A 21,294-nucleotide genomic window follows, 5' to 3' on the forward strand; every position below is an offset into this window, starting at 1 on the left:
GCATTGTCTGAAAGGTAGACTTTGATCCCAAACTTGGGTCCTTTTGCATTACAACAGTGACTCAAAAGGCAGGAGCTGAAGGTCTCCTGGGATGATCTGCATGGTTTTCGCTTAAGAGAAAACAAGTAAAAGCGACCCAGTGCAATGTGCAAGTCAGAAATTTAGGGAGGGAGGAAGGGAGGGCCCGTAGGCTTCACGTATGTACAAAAATAACGTAAAATCAACGAGGATAACATTTATAGTGAAGAATAATCATGGCTGGGGCACCTGGGTGGCCCGGTGGGTTAAAGCCTCTGCCTTCAACTCCAGGTCATAATCCCAGGATCCTGGGATGGAGCCCCGCAGGACCTGAGCAGAGAGCCTGCTTCCTCCTCTCTCTCTGCCTGCCTCTGCCTCTCTGCCTACTTGTAATCTCTGCCTGTCAAATAAAATAAATAAAATCTTTAAAAAAAAAAAAAAAAGAATAATTATGGCTTACGGATGGCTGTGTGTCCGGTGCTGTTTCTGGTGCTTCGCAAGGACTATCTCATTAAACGCTCACATCAACCGGATAAGGTGGATGCTAGAGGCCTGGTAATGAAGAAAAACCTCAGTCCTGGCCTCATCTTTGCCTCGGAGATATTTAGGAACATATGTTTTGGCATCTAGGACTCCATTTTAGTTGGCCAGGCCCAAACCAGTCCATCTGGTACCTTTGTGCTCATTAGAAAAAGGTGCTCCTGGGCACCTGGGTGGCTCAGTGGGTTAAAGCCTTTGCCTTTGGCTTGGGCCATGATCCCAGGGTCCTGGGATGGAGCCCCCGCATCAGGCTCTCTGCTCAGCAGGGAGTCTCCTCCTCCCACCACCCCCCTGCCTCTCTGCCTAATTGTGATCTGTCGAATAAATAAATAAAATCTTTAAAAAAAAAAAAAAAAAAGGTGCTCCCTCCAGGCAGGTGCTGCATCTTTGAGTTGAAGGCTGGATGGGACGTCTTTGGGGGGCGGGGAGCACCCCCCGCATGGCATGTGGAGGAACTCAGCGGAAACTCACCTTTCTGCGCTAGGTGTCCTTGTGTAGGGCCAAGCCTCATGCTCGCGGTAGGGCCCTGACTCCTGCACACACTAGTTTTGAGACTATGAGCAGCCTCCTCAGTGTCTTGGAATCTGTTTCTTCATTTAAAAATCCAGATGAAAAAAAAATCAGGATGATGCTGGGGCATCTGGGTAGCTCAGTCAGTTAGGCGTCTGCCTTGGGCTCCGGTCATGATCTCAGGGCCCTGAGAGTGAGTCCTACGGGCTAGCCCTGCTCAGCGGGGAGCCCGCTTCTCTCCCTCCCTCTCCCTGCTTGTGCTCTCTCTGTCAAATAAGTTTAAAAAAATCTTTAAAAAAATAATAAAAACCAGAATGATGCTGTTATCCTCAGACAGAGGCTAGTGGTGAGGATTCACAGTGAATTTCCCTGGCATATCAGAAGCACTCAGCAGGCAGAATCAAACAGGAGATAGTTCAATTTCACCTCCCATTGGATCATAAACTCCTTGGAGGCAGGAGGCAGACGTTTAGAGACTCATTTTGAAATATCGTGGGCAGGACATTTCACAGGAAAGCCACTGTGTTTTATAAGAAATAGATCGTGTCTTCAGTTCTTACCACCAAAGGTGTTGGTGCTTGAATCACGTGTACAATTAAGCTGTCTTCTCAGTGGACTGTCTTCCTGGGATTGCTGTCTTGAATGCGCCATGTTGAAATAAAGGGAGTCAATGACTCTAAATTTAGGAACTGCCTTCAGAATGCCTTTCAGGGAGTTCGAACGGACTCACAGATTTTATGTGTGATATATGCGTGAGTGTGTGGGATCCGATGGCCCATATGTGCCTCCCAGAGCTGATCCTTAAAAGCTGTGTGACTTTGGACACGTTCCTTAGCCACGCTCTCTGTGAGCTTCCTCTTCAGTGAATGGGGATAATAATGGTCTTTTCAGAGACGTGTGAAGTGTGAGTGAGAAAAATTCATATGAGATGTGTCAAATCATCCATGGCAGATACTAAGGGCTCATAAAATGTTAGCTGGCAGGGCACCTGGCTGGCTCAGTTGGAAGAGCATGTGACTTTTGATCTGGGAGCCATGAGTTTGAGCCCCATGCCGGGTGTAGAGATGACTTAAAAAAAATTAAAATGTTAGCTGGCTTAAGTGATGGTGGTTATTAAATAGAATGTAGATCGAAGGGAGCTCAGGCATTTTTTTGATTTTTCTTAAATTCTCTGAAATTCAACCTCAGGAAACCTTCTCAATAAATGCACGCTGTGGACAACTGTGTTGTCTTGCCCGCCATCTTAGAGGATGCAATAGGTTTCCTCAGCCACTCACTGATGATAAAGGTTAGTTCCAGACTCGCATGTGAGTTTCTGTTACGAGGAAAAAGATCAAGGGCAGAGGGTCAGCGGGCATCTTCCATCACTTAATTGCCAGGACCAGGGTTCCTGGAGGCTCAGAAGTCATGGATGGACATTCCTTGTTTCTCTTAGCTTTCGGCTCTGGCTTTTCTTCTCTGTGGATGGGTCCAATGCCAAAGTCTCATCTGAATTTGGAAGGTTGTTGAACTTGGAAGTTTGTTGAAAGCCAGCAAAGGACTTTCTCTCTCTCTCTCTCTCTCTCTGCTTATTTGGTAAGTTAATGCATGAATCCTGCAGCTCTACTCTATACTCTTGTATGTTGAGAAGGACATTTCCCCCTGAGCTGTGCTGAGTGGACTGGATTAGATTATGAGTTTGCCTCATATGAACGCCCAGGCTCCTCCATGTACCAGACTCCCCCGGTTTTCTTTTCTTTTTTTTTTTTTTTTTTAAAGATTTTATTTATTTATTTGACAGAGAGATCACAAGGAGGCAGAGAGGCAGGCAGAGAGAGAGAGGAGGAAGCAGGCTCCCCGCTGAGCAGAGAGCCCGACGCAGTACTCCATCCCAGGACCTGGAGATCATGACCTGAGCGAAAGGCAGAGGCTTAACCCACTGAGCCACCCAGGTGCCCTTCCCCTGGTTTTCTAACCGCAAGCTCCAAGGGCTATCAAATGATGAGTCAACCAATAGGATTGTTTTTCCCTTCATGTAATAAAAAGTCCTCGATTCCAGGCAGCAACCAAGGGCTTAAATTCCTTCTGTCTTCCTGGTCTACCATCATCTCCATGATCCTGTGATGGCTGCTCCATCACAAGAATGGGGACATAGGGGATGCCTGGGTGGCTCAGTGGGTTAAAGCTTCTGCACTTGGCTCAGGTCATGATCCCAGGGTCCTGGGATGGAGCCCCGCATCAGGCTCTCTGCTTAGCAAGAAGCCTGTTTCCTCCTCTCTCTCTCTGCCTGCCGCTCCGCCTACTTGTGATTTCTGTCTGTCAAATTAATAAATAAAATCTTTAAACAAACAAACAAACAAAAGAATGGGGACATAGTCCACCTGAAAAGAAGAGGAGGAGGTAACAGACATGCATGCTAGCAGAGGGAATTAGGGATATTGAGTTTTGTTTTGTTTTTTAGTTGGGCTTAATGGCATCTTGAATAATTCTAGAATTCTATTAATAAGAAAGAAGGGAAAGGATATTTGTCAAACAACTAGCAATGTCTACCAATTGCCACCTGACTATTCCCCTCTCCCTAACAGATATCTTTCCTCTTTAGGGGCCATAGGCTTCAGAGGACACTCATATCAGCTCCAGGAAGTGGGCTCGAATTGGCTTAAACTATTTGGATTAAATTAGCAATGACTAATTTATGTCTTGATGTGGGACATCACTTTGGGCAATGAGATTTGAAGGAAAGGGTACCAACGAGTTTAGGGGAAAAGTTCTTTCTTCCTAAAGAGAGACTTAAGAAACCGAAGAGCTCTTTTTCGGCCACTGGATGTAGTTGTGTGAGCATGTGATGGCTGGACCCTGGCAATGATACTGCACACGTGAAGGGAGCTAAGGTGGTAGGACAGGGCCGTGTGCTGGGGTTGACATAACGCAAAGATGGTAAAAAACCATGTCATTCGGGAGGCCACTGAGCTGCCGAATTAGCTGAAACTTTTCTTTCAGACTTTTTTTTTTTTTTTTTTTTAAATGTGAGATGATAACATGCCTTATTATTTAGCTACTGTGGGCTGGGTTTTCTGCTACTTGCACCCTACGGGATTTTAACCAATACTTTTGTCTGTGACCGTCAGTAGAACAGGTCAATATTGTTTTGAGTGAATGTACCTTTCAACACTAGAAATAACCATCTCTGACTTCATCTCCTCTGGCTCCCTCCTCACTCGCCCAGGAGCACTGTTGCTGTAGGCACCCGCCTTGTGCTACTGCCTCTGCGCCGATGCTTTCCTCCCAGTGAGCCATTTAGGTGCACCCACCACTTGACTCTGTCTCTACTCAAACATCAGCTCATCAGAGAGGCTTCTCTTACTCCGCATCTAAAGCACAGCTCGTCCCCCCCACCACCCCACCACGTCCTCCCGCTGCTTTTCTTCTTTCCTTCTTGCCTGCCTGCCTTCCTTCCTTCCTTCTTTTTAGATTTTAATTTATTAGAGAGAGAAAGAGAGAGAGTAAGCACAAGTGGGGGTAGAGGCAGAGAGACGGGGGAAGCAGGCTCCGTGCTGAGCAGAGAGCGTGATGCGGGGCTCGATCCTGGGATCAGGACCCTGGGATCATGACCTGAGCCAAAGGCAGATGCTTAACTGACTGAGCCACCCAGACACCCCCTTACTTCTTTATTTTTAAATTTTTATTAATTTTTTTTTTTAAGAATCTCTACACCCAGGGTGGGGCTCAAACCCTCAACCCCGAGATCAAGTGTCGGATGCCCCATTGACTGAGCCAGCCAGACACCCCTCTTTACTTCTTGACTGCGTCACTGTAGCACGTAAGGCCATGAGAGCAACAGCATTTTTGCTCTTGTCGACCCCTGGAGCCAGTTCCTCATGCAGCGTCTGGTACACAGTGGTTGCACGTGTGCACTCTCTCTCTCTCTCTCCATATAATGAATATATGGATTCTGGTGATCCAGTGCCGAAATTGGCTCAAGAGCACCTGACTTTGAACTCTGGCCTGCCCCTTGCTAGCTGTGTGGACCTGCTCAAGGCTTTAATGGAGCCTCCACTTCTGTATCAGTCAAGAATTTTCTCCAAAATCTATCTCGGGGCACCTGGCTGGCTCAGTCGGAGAAGACCTGCGACCCTTGATCGCCAGGTTGTGAGTTCGAGCCCCACGTTGGGTGTCGTGATTACTTAAAAATAAAAATCTTAAAAAAAACAAACCTGATCTCATCCACTTGTTAGGGACAAGCTGTAATGAACGTGCAGCTCTGAGGGTGTCGTGCGGGGCCTGCACCTCAGTGGGGCAGCGGGATTGGGCTCTCCTTAAAGGCGGTGGCCTTGCCCCCAGGAGCCACTGGCCTTGCTTTTCCCAAGGTGACTGGACATGAGACCTGAAATATTTCATCAGGCAAAATGTGGGAGAATTGTGAAAAAAACCAAAATTGTAAAAAAATTGTAAAAAAAACAATTGTAAAAAAACCAAATGTCTCAGAACCGCTGTCTGCCCAGGTCAGTGGTAAGAAAGTGAGAACATTCTGCATAAACAGATGTTATTAAAGACGGTGTGTGCCCGCGCGTGGGGTCACGGGCCATCTGCCACTGCAAATCCTCCCACATTCCTCCGAAGAAAGGCATTATTTCTCCTCCTTCCCAAGGCCCACTGGCATAAATACTGCTAACAGCAATAGTGGGAAAGGATTATCCCACTTTGCTATTTTTAGTTTCCCCTTGAAGTCTTACGCTTCACATCTTAAGTTTGTTTTCAAAGTTCCCTTCCAACTCAAATAAACCCAGGTTCAGAAACGAAAGGATGCAGGTTACTACTCTCCGATTCTCCACGGAGCAGCAGCGAAGCCAGCTTCCCGAGGAACGTTGGGCGAGAGCGCTGGCTGCGGTTAGCTTCTCCAGGGCAGGAGCCCACGCCTGACACAGTGGCTCGGCGTTCTCCCACCTCTCAAGATGACCCATTAAATCATCACCTTCCAGGACTTTCTACTCAGAATCTGTAAAACCTTTCTGTTTAGATTATCCCAGGCCCCGCTGGAAGTCTCACCGCCATACTTGGTGAAAGAAAATACACCATTTTGCTTCATTTCATTCAGCAAATAGTTACAGGGTACCTACTGCATGCCAGGTACCGCGTCCCACGGTCCCAGCTCTTGTGACACTTATTTTCGGGTAGGAAGGCTAATAAAGCTCTTCACAAGGAAAAAAAAAAATCTATAAATCAATACTGAACTGAAGAGAATACTGTTATATTCATTATAATTACAATTACTAAAATAATTGTATTTATTGATACATGAAACCTCGATGTAATAGGGATTACATGGCAGACGGGATCCTAAACTCTGCATGGATCAACTCACCTTTAAGCTTCCTTATTTTACAAATCAAGAAACAAACAAACAAAAAACCAAAGTGTTAAGTATCTTTTAAAAGTTCTAGAGGCAGTTAAGTGGCCAGCGGCACTTGAAGGTCAGCCTGAATCCAGCCATATGAATTTTAGAGTGCGTTCCCGAGGATCTGTAGGAGCAAGTGGCAAGCGGCCAAGATGAAGACAGGACCTGCCATGTGCCACAAGGTCGGCTGCGCGATGGTGGGGAGTGTGACTGGTGGGTGCGCAGGGGACCGGCGCAGACCTGAGGGATAAGAAGGGGTCAGCGGTCTGACGAAAGCTCTGCAGGGGAGAGATGCGGTAGCAGGTGCACAAGCCTGAGAAGGAAGACGAGGAGCACATTTCAGGGGCGGGGACGAGGCCCACGTGACCAGGGGGTGTGGTCAAGGCAAGCCTTGTTGGTGGGGACGCGGGGGGTGGGGGTGACCAGGTAGGCAAGGGGCTCTGATTCAAATACTATTCAAGAAAGAAAATTGCTCAATAACTCGCCTTGCTCAGGTGTTGTGACCTTTCCTGGTGGCTGGCGTTCGTCACAGAGCACAAGGAGACTCAGAAAACTTGTTTCGCATCATCCCTTGTGGTTGAAAACCTTTTCCGCATGTTTGAATCTTGCCTTTCTGAGTAAGTATCTGAGCATCACCGAGTCCCTCTGGAGTGTCTGTTGGTCTGACCTGGGCTGTCGCACTGGACCCAGTGACCTAAGTTTAGCTCCAATGGACTTGTAACAATTTGAGCCACACTTACACTAACCTCAAGACTTCCCTTGAAGGGGTATTTCCTTGGCTGTGGTTTGAAAACAAAATCTGAATATTACCTTATTTTCCTGCAGTTTGCATGATTTCTAAAAATGGGGCACAGGGGCCAAAAATAGGAGGAAAAGGAGGTGGGTTCTTGCAGTCACTTTCCAGTGAATTAAGATTTTACTGTCCTCTGTAAATGTCTCTGGAATGGGGAACTCTTTATGGACTTACGGCTCTGGCAGGTAGATGATAGACTTGAGTTCCAGAAAAATAAATAGCCTAGCCGGTGATCAATATTTTGTGACAAAAGATTATGCTCTGACATTACTTGGAGTTGATGTAACTTGTTCGTAGTCTGAGTAGAACAACTGGAAAATGTTGGCTGTCGTGATGGCCCATTTTGATGGCTCCTCGGTGGGTCATACTTGGATATTTTCACAGAACGTTCATTAGGAAGAAAACGAAGAGTTCAGGCAGCCTGAGTTAGAATCCCCAAATTCCCAATTCCTTGATATGTGACCTTGGGAAAGTTACTTAACCTCTCTGAGCCTCAATTTCCTCACCCACAAAATGGATGTAAAAACACCACTTATTTTGCAGGGTTGTACTGGTTAAATTATGTAAAGCACTGGTTGTGTGACTGGCTCAGGCGGCAGAGCACATAACTCTTGATCTTGGGGTGTTGAGTTCAAGCCCCAGGTTGGGCATAGAGCTTACTGAAACAAAAAAATAACCTGCTGGAAAGAAGTTAGTTTGGAGCGTGTGTAAGGTCTCAGTAAACATTTCTATGTGTTCTTTTTCCATCACACCCTTTCCAGCCCTTTCCAGTCTGTGGCTCTAGCTTGCGATCCAGAGCACATCTCAGCATGACCTTGGGAGGGAAGAGAGAGTTTTCATCAAGGTTCACAGTGTCCCAGAAGGAGAAGCTCTTGCAGAGAATTGGCCCCTTACCAAAGGGGCTTTACCCTGTGGCAGGGTTTCCATGGACAGTCTGGGACAGATGATCCACTGTTGTGGGGTGTCCTGTGTGCTGGGGGGTGTTTAACAGCATCCCTGGTCCCTACCTACTAGATGCCCGTGGCATCCCCCGTCCCCACAATTATGACAACTGATGATGTCACCGGGCTTTGTTAAACGTCCCCTGGAAACAAACTGCATGGTATATTTTAGCTTTATTGTTTAAAGAAAAATCATTACATTACATACTCTTATTGCTGGGGAGAGAGATGAAAAGGGAAAAAGGCAGAAGGAAAGGCAGGAGGGAAGGAAGGAACGCAGGAAGGAACTGTACACAGACGGACGAAACGAAACCAGAGCAAATTAGAACAAAACCCTCCCATCAATCACTATAAAAGTTGTAATACAACAATATCCTTAGAAACTAGTTTTCCTCTCCTTGAATTTATAGATCAAAAATCTTGGGACCCAACCATAGCACAGATACAAAGAGGAGAAATGATGGGCTTGAATCTCCGTGCCACCCCCAGTGAGCTGTGGGACAGCAGCCCAGGTGCTTCACACCCCGAAGCCTCAGTTTCTTCATCTGTAAATGGGAGTTATCGTAGTACCTAACTCAGCATAGTGCTCGAAACACTCCTTTATTGTGTCTCTTAAAATTTGCAAAAATAGGTCTAACACATGCCACTTAGGTGCTTTCCACAAATTAAGTCAAGTACTGATCACATAGCAATAGGAAACAACTATTGTTTTGTTCCCACTTTATAGATAACGAACCTTTACCCTGAAGCGTAGAGGGCACCCTAACCCTAACCCTAACCCTAACCCAGTGAGGAGGTGCAAAACCAGACAGAGACCAGGGCGGCTAACTCGCTCAACTCTGCTGCTCTCCTGCCATCCTGCTTCCTCAATATTACTCAGAATTTGAAAATCTTCCCTCCAGAACAGAAGAAGTCTCGTTTTTCTCCATCTCCAGGATCCTCTTGACTTGGAATAATCAGGAATCTTAGGGCTTTCCTCCAAGGGCATTGCCAAGGTCAGTTGTTGTCACCTGTTGAAAACAGGCCATTCTGGAAATCCAAAGAAATATCCCCCATTGAAAGACGCAGCAAGAGTTTGGAGATGGCTGTACTCTGTGATTTGCGGCCGTGTCTTTAATAACCTAATCCTGGAATGACATCGTGGCACTGCTGTGTACTCCGTAGATCACACAGAACAGTCCCCGGAAGACCGGAGGGGATCTCACAGGGATGTGGAGATCTTGAGCTCGGGGTCCATCTCAGAGGCTGTTGGCACACTAACATACATTGTAGAAAACCTTTAAAAAGTTTTTATTTTATTTATTTTTTAATTTTTTTTTAAGATTTTATTTATTTATTTGTCAGAGAGAGAGAGCGAGCACAGGCAGAGTGGCAGGCAGAGTCAGAGAGAGAGGCAGGCTCCCTGCGGGGCAAGGAGCCCGATGTGGGACTTGATCCCAGGACGCTGGGATCATGACCTGAGCCGAAGGCAGCTGCTTAACCAACTGAGCCACCCAGGTGTCCCTAAAAAGTTTTTATTTTAATTCCATTTAGTTAAAATACAGTATTACAGTAACCTTTTGTTTTAATTGGAGAATAATTGACACAATATTGTGTTAGTTTCTGGTGTATAACAGTGATTCAATACTCACATACATTATGAAATAATTACTCCAATAAGTCTAGTTACCATTTGTCACCATACAACTTGTTACAATCTTATGGACTATATTCCTTATGCTGTGTATTTATATCCCCCATGTCTTACTTATTTTATACCTGAAAGATTGTATCTCTTAATCCCCCACCCACTCCCCTCTGGCAACGATCAGTTTGTTCTCTGTATCTATGAGTCTGTTTCTGTTTTGTTTGTTTATTTCTTTGTTGTGCCTTTTAATTTATTTTTGTATTTATTTATTATTTATTTTTTTAAAAGATTTTATTTATTTGACAGACAGATCACAAGTAGGCAGAGAGGCAGGCAGAGAGAGAGGAGGAAGCAGGCTCCCCACAGAGCAGAAAGCCCTATGTGGGGCTCGATCCCAGGACGCTGGGATCATGACCTGAGCCGAAAGCAGAGGCTTTAACCCACTGAGCCACCCAGGCGCCCCTGTTGTGCCTTTTTAGATTCCACATAGAAGTGAAATCATATGGCACTTACCTTTTTTTAGACTTATTTGCTTAGCATAATAGCCTCTAGTTACATCTAGGTTGGCACAAATGACAAGATCTCATTCTTTTTTAAGGCTGACTAATATTCCATTGTATATATATGTCTATACACCACATCTTTTTTTTTTTTTTCCAAAGAGTTTGTTTATTTATTTGACAGACAGAGATCACAGTAGGCAGAGAGAGGCAGGCAGAGAGTGGGGAGAGGGAGCAGGCTCCCTGCTGAGCAGAGAGACCGATGCGGGGCTCGATCCCAGGACCCTGAGATCATGACCTGAGCTGAAGGCAGAGGCTTAACCCACTGAGCCACCCAGACGCCCTTACACCACATCTTCTTTATCTATTCATTTATTGATGGACACTTGGGTGGCGCTCATATCTTGACTGTAATAATACTACAATGATTGTACGGATGCAAATGGCTTTTCAAATCAGTGTTTTCATTGTAGAAAGGGTTATTATTATTTTTTAAAAGATTTTATTTATTAGGGTTCCTGGGTGGCTCAGTTGGTTAAGTGTCTGCCTTCGGCTCAGGTCATGATCTCAGGGTCCTGGGATCGAGGCCTGCATTGGGCTCTCTGCTCGGCGGGAAGCCTGCTTCTCCCTTTCCCACTCCCCCTGCTTGTGTTTCCTCTCTTACTGTGTCTCTCTCTGTCAAATAAATAAATAAAAATCTTTAAAAAAAAAAAGATTAAAAAAAAGTTTTTATTTGTTTGTCAGAGAGAGAGACAGAGCGCAAGCATGGGGAGTGTCAGGCAGAGGGAGAGGGAGAAGCAAGCTCCCTGCCGAGCGGGGTGCTGGATGTAGGACTCCGTCCCAGGACTCTGGCATCATGACCTGAGCTGAAGGGAGAAGCATAACCGACTGAGCCACCCAGGCGTCCTGAAAACTTAAAAAAAAATTTTTTTTTTAATTTATCCATTTGAGGGCTCCCGGGTGGCTCAGTGGGTTAAGCCACTGCCTTCGGCTCAGGTCATGATCTCAGGGTCCTGGGATCGAGTCCCACATCGGGCTCTCTGCTCAGCGGGGAGCCTGCTTCCTCCTCTCTCTCTCTCTGCCTGCCTCTCTGCCTACTTGTGATCTCTCTGTCAAATAAAAAAAAAAAAACTTAAAAAAAATAAATTTATCCATTTGAGAGAGAGCAGGAGCTGGTGGGGGCCGCAGGGGCCTAGGGAGAAGGAGAGGACCAAGCAGACGCCGTGCTGAGCTGGGAGCCCAACCTGGGACTTGATCCCAGGGCCCTGAGATCATGACTGGAGCTAAAATCAGATGCTGAACTGACTGAGCCATTCAGGTGCCCCTTATTGTAGAAAACTTTTAGAAGAATATAGACATTGACTAGAAAGTCTGTTCTTATGAAAGATTCAGCCTCACATTGTAGATGATTAGTTCACTTGGAAAGAACTAATGCTCTTGGGAAATATTACAAACTCCTTTCATGTAAAAGATAAGAAACAGAACATATGAGGTCAGTCTCTATTTGAATTTCGATTTTAAAAAGTGAATTAGCTAGAAACCTCAAGTTTCGTGAACAGATATCAGATATGTGGTTCTAGAGTTTCGTATGTGTAATATAAGAACATGGTAAATGAATAAATATTAGTATACCCAAATCCTTTAAAAGTACATGTTTGGGGGCACCTGGGTGGCTCAGTTGGTTAAGCATCTGCCTTGGGCTCAGGTCATGATCCCAGGGTCCTGAGAGCGAGCCCCACCACACAGGCTCCCTGCTCAGTGGGGAGCCTGCTTCTTCTTCTTCCTCTGCCCCCTCCCCCTCTTTGTGCTCCATCTCAAAGAAATAAATAAAATCTTAAAAAAAAAAAAAAAGAGAAAAGTGCATTTTGGTCAACCTTTGAGATTCTTTTAGTGTGTCCAGAGTTAGAGATTTAGTGCCCTTGCTGATAGGATGACATAATTTTTTTTTTACACTTAATTTTTTATAAAGCAGTATTTGCTACAAGGCCTAACATGCTCTTGGCTCCTATGTGGTGATGTGATGTAATCTCACCCACCCACCACTCTCTAGCTGTAGTAGGAGACTTTCTGATTCTCAAACACAGGCCTTTTCCTACCTCAGGACCTTTGCACCTGCCGTCCTTCTGCCTGGAAACTAGTCCTGCAGAGAACCCGTCAGTGCTGGGGCCTCCTTGAATTTCTGTACACTTGTAAGGGAGGCTGTCTTCTAGCCCCTTCTTGTTCATTACCTGCCTTTGTTCTCCGTAGCACTCACCACAATCTGATTTATCTTTATCTTTAAATTGTTTCTTGTCCATCTGCCCTGAAAAACACAATCTCCTTGTGAAACATGGTTCTCCATCCATCATGTCTCAGTATCTTGCATACAGTAGGTGCTAAATAAATATTCTCTGAATTTGTCTCCATCTCTGAATTTACAAATAGGTGACCAACATTTGGTGGCAATCACCTTTGATTTATAGGCAGCTGAATTTTGCTTATTTCCGGTTGCCAAGGGTTGCTTCTCTTTGGGATGACAAGGCCAGAGCATTTGTTGTCCTGTGCACTGGGAGTGTGAAGCTGGAATGTCAGGTGACACCGGAGAATGAGTCAGTCATGGCAGCTCCTTAAACACAGAAACATATTAAACATTCTGGGAATCAGTAGCTACCTCCTAGAGAATTCTGTCCTTAACCATGACAAGTTGGGGTTTACAGTCAAAGTCCACTTAGCAAATGTTTATTCTACGACGTGCTTTTCTTTTGTTTCCTGTAAGTATAGCTTCGTGCCCTGCCAGGATTTGAGGTCACAGAAACACGAGGAGGCTATTAACATATCAATGGAGGGATCTCTTTGGAATCTAGAATTTGGAATAATATTTGCATCTCAAGCTCAGAAGCCGCCCAGGCAAGCCTGCTTATTGATTGCCTTTAATTTCCCCTTAAAACAGTGTCTGTTTCTGAATAAAAGATTAATACAGGAGGGCTCCGTTTGTCGCGTGATTTATACTCAACTGCTGCCTCCTTTCCATTCAGAAGCCAGTTGCGTACATGTCCCCACCCCTGAGACGTCTGCATTCAGTTCCTCAAGAAAAATAGCTTCTGGTCACCAAAGCCTGCAGCTTAATTGAATTTGTCTTTGTCCACTTAATCTTCACGCTCACAAAAAGTAGTAGGGTGGGTGGGATTTATCCAGAAAAAACCATACCTGAAAAACACAACCGATCGCTAGGAGACCAGGCGGAAGAAAGAGATAGAAAATGCACTTTAAATAAAAAATGAAACTCGGGGATGTCATTTAGAATGTCTGTGCTACACTTCTCTTTGCTTTAGGCATTACCAGATACTCTGGTATCATCCCAGTATAAACACAGCGACGTAGGAAGTAAACCACTGTGCTGGCTTACAGCAGAGCTACCATTTCTGTCTTGGCTGCGATTTCTATTGGGGAAGAAAAAAAATATGAAAGAAAAGTGGAGATTTCTGTTTTGTATGAAGTTCCAAAACCTCTTTCTGTAAATGAACGGATGTTAATAATAATAAACATCACTAAGAGCAAATAATTATCAAACCATTTTTTTTTTAACCATTGGACTAAATGCTCTCTACTCTTTATCTCATTTAGTATTGGTTCCAACCCTGTAAGGTGGTCCTATTAATATTCCCATACAGACAAAGCTTGGAGAAATTCAGGAAGCTGCCCATCTGCAGAGTGGCAGAGCCAGATTTTGAAGCTGGGTGCGTTTGATTCAAAAATCTAAGACTACAATCCCATTGGGAGAAGGGCATGTGGACAGGTGTGCCTCCCAGTCCATTTATTTCCTCAAAATGGTGGACGGAGGAAAGATGAGCTTTCCAGGTAGGCAGCCAGTTAGGACCAGGTGTCTTGAGCTTTGAATCCTAGGCCTGTCTCCTGCTAACTTAGACTTAACCACTAGGCAACACCATGTCCCATGGCCAAGTAGGACTGCTGGAGGCAGTTTCTTCTAATGTGTTGGCTTTGGTCATGCTACATGGTCACTTTCAGGGTGGGTGGCATTTGATGCCACAGAGATGTGTGGAGCGGAGAGGAAGGTAGGTCAATGAGAATCAACATGACAGTGACTTGGAACAGAACACCTTCTGACCCCAGCTGACAAGAATTACATCCCAGGGACTGATATAAAAGGAATGACAGTTCCATGCTGTCACTCACTGAGAAGTTCACTATTTTGTTCTTATTTTAGATAAACCTGATGATACCCAAGGTTGGAGCCGAGTGTGTGAGAGGTGGCCCTTGCTTCCTAAGTTGCCCTCTTCGATGGGGAACATGGAGAATAGTTTGTGATCTAGTGATCACAGAGGAGCTTGAATCAAGTCTCTGGTAGAAAGAATGAGATTGTATTTGGGAAGGTAAAAAGTGAGTGTGCCTGCTTTCTGGTTTGGGATCATGATTTCTACGTCCCTAAGGTCGTGCCTCTCCATACTTCCCATTCGCCTTTCCAATGATTGCTTCATTGACTCAGCCAACCAAACATACAAAACCCCAAAAAGTAAAACAAGAGACATTGGTGAAGCATCGATATGTGTCCCCTGTGTTAACAGGTACTGGGCCTAGGATAGTAAGGGAGACAAAGTTGTTACAGATAATTAACACTGAACAAATAATTCTGCAAATAACAGTTTAACTACCATTTTGATACTTGGTATCAAAAGAAATGTATCCGGAATGCAATGAGACTATTCACAGCTGCTCCTAAACTATCGAATGTCTTGTCCACCTGTGATTCCTTTTCTACTCACTTTCCCACAGCATGTTGGCTAAATTTTCCAGACTCACAGTTCAGCCATAGGGTTTCAGATCCTGTGTTACACTCAGTGGCTGTGTGATCTTGGAAAAGTTACGGAACCCTTCTGAGCCTTAGATTCCTGAGCAGTAGAAGGAAAATAACAGAAGTACAGTGTGATTTTTTTTTTAAGATTTTATTTATTTATTTGACCGACAGAGATCACAAGTAGGCAGAGAGGCAGGCAGGGAGAGAGGGGGAGAAAGCAGGCTCCCTGCTGTGCAGAGAGCTGGATTCGGGGCTTGATCCCAGGACCCTGGAATCATGACCTGAGCTGAAGGCAGAGGTTAAACCCACTGAGCCACCCAGGCGCCCCACCACAGTGTTATCATCATAACCAAATGAGATGATTGAAGTAAAGCACTCAGCTTTGCAGGCACACCGAAGGTCTTCGGGTAAGCCTTGTTGTTATTAGTCTCTGAACGCCATAAGCATGTTTTTTTGTCCTCCATGCTGAAAGGCACCGATCCTTTGCTCAAGATGTGACGAGGAGGGTGATTTGGAGAGTGACTTACAAGGGTCCGAAGCCTAGAGGCTGCTCAAAAGCTGAGTGTCCTTGGGCAAGTCAGATGGCCTCTCTGGGCTCCATTTCCTTCATTGATAAGGGAAAGTCATAAATCTACTCAAGAATTAGAGTTAATGCACATAAAACATTTAGCTCGGTAAATGGCAACTGCTCTTATTAGTATTACTGATTATTACTGTTAGACACTGTACAAAGCATAATAATGCCTAATTATACTTTTTAATCCCACCATTTTGGTGGTGCTTATCCACCAGTTTACAAAATGAGATTCTGAAAGTCTTTCTCCATGGAGTGAATTGTCTTTCTCTCCAGTGTTTTTCCTGAGAGCTCTTAATTTGGTGAGTAAATTTACAAGAGGGGTGGTAGATAAGGGATTTTTGTCCTTAAAACACTTCTTTAATCTCTACAGTTGCCATGGAATTTGTGTCATTTTTGCTTGGGCGATCAGATTACGTTTCATAAACAATATCCCCTGTGTTTAAAAATCTTTAAACGGCCACTTGTAAGCAGCTTGACGCGGACTACAGTTAATGCCTTGTTTGACTTGGATCTTCCTTTGTCCGTGGGGCTGACGGTCAACTGTTTATGCCAGCCTCAGATGCCTAACTAGAGACCCATGTTTTCCAGAAGATTCTTATTTGAAATAGTTCCTTCATTTTCGGTGCATCAACTGTCTCTTGCAGCTTTCCAGAAATGGGTGTTCTTGCTGCCTTTTTTAGATTTCTTATTTTTCCCGGAGCTCAGCCTCAGTGTTCTTTACCCCAAACTTTCCAAGTCAAAATTGCCAGCTCATTCTGACCCTTGGCCACCCTGGGGCAACCGGGGGGAGCTGGGTCACTTAGGTTGCACTTGTCAGTTTAGTTTTAACTACGTTTTAATTTTTAGATTGAAGGATTAAAACGCCTTTTGTTTCTTAGAGTTCCTGACTATCGGCGGTTCCCATATGTGATTCACTTGACCAGTGCTATCCAGTTCATTCTATTCTCCTCTCCACAGTGTTCTGGCAGGTTCTATCTCCAAAAGCGTATCCCAGACCCTTCCACTAGGGTCCCCACCGGCTTCCCAGCCCTGCTATCCTCTCATCTTGAAGCCCATCTAGCTGCTTTGGGTCTCGTTCACCCATTGCTCACAGGGCAACCCTAATGACTTAAAAACACGCAGCTGGTCATGCCAGCTCCATGGTTAAAACCTTTCCACGGGGAGGCCCCTGGGTGACTCAGTTGGTTAAGTGTCTGCCTTCGGCTCAGGTCATGATCCCAGGGTCCTGGGATGGAGCCCCGCATCGGGCTCCCTGCTCAGTGAGGAGTCTGCTTCTCCCTCTCCCTCTGCCCATCCCGGCTCCCCCACCCCGTACTCATGCTCTCTCTCACTCGGTCTCTTTCTCTAATAAATAAATAAATAAAACTTTAAAAACAAACAAACAGCCTTTCCATGGATCCTCATTGAATTTCGGGCAAAAATAAAAATTTCTGGGGCACCCAGGTAGCTCAGTGGGTTAAGCCTCTGCCTTTGGCTCAGGTCATGATCTCAGGGTCCTGGGATGGAGCCCCGCATCGGGCTCTCTGCTCAGGCGCCCCGCCTACCTCTCTGCCTACTTGTGATCTCTCTCTCTGTCAAATAAATACATAAAAATCTTAAAAAAAAATTAAAATTTCTCTACAGGAGGTCTGGCCCTGGTTCTTCCCAGCACATTGACTCCCCCCACCCGTGTTCACTCTCTGAGCTGCGCTCCCCTTCTTTCTCTTTCTTGAACAAGCCACGCTTGTCCTGGCCTCAGGGCCTTTGCCCTTGCTTTCCTTTGAGGCTCAAGAGCCCTTCTCCCAGGCCGAGTTTGCCTGGCTCCTTGGTAACTGTTAGTGCTCAGGAAAACTGTTTTGTCCTTGGAGAGACTTCCCGGCACCCCTTGACCCAGCTCAAACAGCTGCCTGGGTCATTGTGTCCCGGAGCACTGAGCCACATCTGGCATTGTCTTTTATTTGTATATTCTAAGTGTGTTCTCTCTTTTTCCTTCTAGAACAGGGCGGAGCGAGCGCTCTCAGCCTCAGCACTACTGACATTGCGCCCAGGCCAAGTTTTTGGTGTAGAGACCCTCCGGTGCCTTGTCTTGGGTGTTCCGCGGTGTCCCTGCCCAGCACCGCGAGATGCCGGTTGCATTTCCCCCGTCCCCCCTAACTGGTGACAGCTTAGAACATCTCCAGACATTGCCAAACGTCTCCGGGGTGGAGGCGGGGAGCAAAACTGGTCCCTGTTGAGAAGCGCTGGTCTAGAAACTAAAGTCTGAAACCAAACACCAAACAGTGCCTGGCATCTACACCGGGGATCAACTGCTTACCAGTTGTAGGAATGAGTGATCAGCCCCGTGTAGACGGTGCTGTCATCCCCACGGTTCAGAGCTCCCCAGGCCCTGGAACTGACGGCACCTGCTGGGCAACGCCTCCAGCAGGTGCTAGATCTGGACGCCACCCAAGGCCATCTGAGGTCTAAGTTCAAGCTCTTCACTTTGGGCCACGTGAATATGCAGCCAGTGCGATGAGAATGATTTCTAGGGCTTTCCTCATTGGACACCTGTATGTGCTGCCATCCACGGTTCCAACTCGCACCACATTCCAGGCAGGACGGACCAGCCTAAACACACTATATAGCTAATTTCAATTACTCTTTGCCTAGTGCGGAGAAATAAAAATAGTATTTTTACGTCTAGTAACTACACCCTCTTAGAGAGAATTGTTAATATTGCACACCTCTTGTGAGCGCTTTAAAAAAGTCAAGCTTTTGAATAGTTAACACATTCATATGGTTTGAAAAGAAAACAGTGTGAAAAGGTCATCATCGGTCATCACGGCGTCCATGGATCCCTTTCGATGAGTTTCCTGGGTGTCTTTTCAGAATTGTCTTGTTTTGTTCTTTTTTAAAAAATATTTTATTTTATTATTATTATTTTTTTAAGATTTTGTTTATTTGAGAGAGAGAGAAAGCACACAAGTTGGGGGAGGGGTGGTGGGAGAGGGAGAAGTACCCCACCCCCAGCAAGGAGCGAGACACGGGGCTTGACCCCAGGACCCCAAGATCATGACCTGAGCTGAAGGTAGATGCTTAACCGACTGAGCCACCCAGGCGCCCCGATTTGATTTGATTTTTTAAAATAATCCCTCCACCCAACATGGGGCTCAGACTCACCACCCCGAGGTCAAGACTGGCACGCTCCACGGATGGGACCAGCCAGGTGCCCCGGAGTTGTTCTGGACGTGACCCACACAAACATGCTCCCGTTCGCTCTTCTGTCCTTTTCTGGAGACGAACTCCGCACGCCGTCTCTCTTCCCCGACGTCTTGCTTCTTTCACTTAGCTTTTCCCGGTATCTTTCTGCAGTAGTGCCAACGGAACTTCTCCCGTCTTTTTTTTAATAGTCAAAGAATATCCCGCCTAGGATCACACTCAGGTTTATTTAACACGTTCTCTGTGGCTGGGCATTTGGGTTGTTTCTTTCTTGTGTGTTATCCACAGCGCTGACACGCACAGCCTGTGTCCATTCTCTTCCTGAACCCATCTGAGAGAGAGAAACCCTCATTTCATACAGAAGGGCTGGGGTCAAAAGGACAATGTTCTTGACAGATACCCTGATGGCTTCTCTGAGTAGAAGAGTGCAGCCGTCCAGGCCCGGCATCGTGGTCTGGAGGGAGAGGAAAAATCGGTGAGGATGCATTAGCGCCATCGAGGGAGAAGCAGGTGGAATTTCGAGGTGGGTCGAAGCCTCATGAACCTGGAGAGCGAGCTACAGAGGTCCAGGATGGAAGGGAGAGAGCTGAGGTGGTGGGAGGCAGGTTCACGACGACCAGAGATGTCTAGTGAGAGAACTCAGGGGCAGAGATGGGGGGGGCGGTCCTCAGGAACAACCTCCGCTTCCTCTAGATACTTGATGAATTTGGGCTTCATTCCACTGTCTTGGAGGGGAGGTGGAGGGCGGATATCTAGAGTGTCTGCAGGGTTGGAGAAATTGGGAGCACCGGTTGGGATGGATGACATGAATGAGGTAGGTTCTATTTGTAGTCCCATTTCCCAGATGAGAAAGGTCAAGTCCAGAAAAGTTGGGCGGACCCCACAGTTGCGTAGCTACCAAACAGTGGAGCTCAGCTGGGTGCTGAGAGCTGTCCGGTGTTACCTCCTGTTCTCTTTAAGCGCTCTGCCGTGTCATATCTGTTAAAGCCTGTTGGGCAACAAACAAACACATTTTATGTTCGCATTAAAAACAATAATAAACCCAGTACAAGATATCCAAGCTTCTGTTATTTGCACCCGTGTCTTCCTCTGTTATTAGAACCAGCGCATTTTTACTGTTGATATTTTCTGTTTCTAAAGGTTAAAGCGTCCCACCACACAGTTTGCCTGGAAACTGTTTACACTGAGAAACGGAAGGTTAAGCAGGCCACCAGCTGGTGTGGTAGGCTTTCCTGCCAAGTGCCCAGTGAGTAGTGCAAGGCTGTGCACGTCCTGTTAGCAAGAGGAGGCATCTCTGGCCACAGTGGGCTTCTCCAGACCAGCATTCGGGGCCTGCTTTGCTTTCCTCCGCTTGCTCGAGCTTCTCTTCGGGCTCTAGTCGATTTCTTCCACCTGCTCTTCAAAATTGCAGGTGACTCTTCCCCCGGTTACCCTGGTGTTTACAGCCCCTTCACCCCACGGCGGGACAGCCGTCATGCTGGAATCAGTCTGCTCCACTCTGCTTCCTGGGCCATTTCCTTGCATGTGCTTGCATGCTAATTTCCAGTGGAACACTTTCTCTCTCTCTCTCTTTTTTTTCAATGCATGGGCCTCAGGACTCAGGCTCAGTACAGCACTTAGGTGTGCATGACGGAATGGTAAAACGCTCTGGCCAGAGGGAAAGAACACAACCACCAGGAAGCTGAGATCGTATGAGAGGCTCGGAGCATGAGAAATAGGAGGTGTTTGTCTTGCTATGAATTTATTTGGGCATTTGTGATAAATGGTATTAAAACAAGTAGCCCCATGAGGAATTACTGCTGTATTCCTCATGCTGCAGCATTACACAAATTAGTGACTTTAAAAAAAAATAGTTTATTTTTTTATTTATTTGTCAGAATGAGAGAGAGAGAGAACACAAGCTGGCAGAGACAGAGAGAGAAGCAGGCTCTCCGCTGAGCACGGAGCCCAATGTAGGACTCGATCCCAGGACCCTGGGGTCATGACCCAAACCAAAGGCAGCTGCTCAACCGACCGAGCCATAGGCTTCCCCAGATTAGTGAATCTTGATGTATTTTGAAAGTTGTCAGTCTTGCTGGCTCTGGCCATGATCTACACTAGGCAGTAACTCCAGGTCCTTCAGTGAGATAATTTTTTTTTTTAAGATTTTATTTATTTATTTATTTGACAGAGATCACAAGAAGGCAGAGAGAGAGAGAGAGAGAGAGAGAGAGAGCAGGCTCTCCGCTGAGCAGAGAGCCCGATGTGGGGCTCGATCCCAGGACCCTGAGATCATGACCTGAGCCGAAGGCAGAGGCTTAACTCACTGAGCCACCCAGGCACCCCTCAGTGAGATAAATTAACCTATCAAGTCAGAAAGCAAGATGGTTGAGAATGGGCTGGCAATCTGTAAACCACGGGCTGAAAACCATCTATGTCCAGTATTGCAACTTAAAAGGCATGTTT

General features: G+C 46.0%; 1 protein-coding gene across 1 annotated transcript in view; it reads right to left on the minus strand.

The window, feature by feature from the left end:
- CYP24A1 (cytochrome P450 family 24 subfamily A member 1) overlaps window positions 1-21,294 on the minus strand; it is a 344,657-nt gene that overhangs the window by 50,308 nt on the left and 273,055 nt on the right. The window lies entirely within an intron of this gene.

Source organism: Mustela nivalis (genome assembly GCF_964662115.1).
Source record: "Mustela nivalis genome assembly, chromosome: 8".
Lineage (NCBI taxonomy): Eukaryota > Metazoa > Chordata > Mammalia > Carnivora > Mustelidae > Mustela > Mustela nivalis.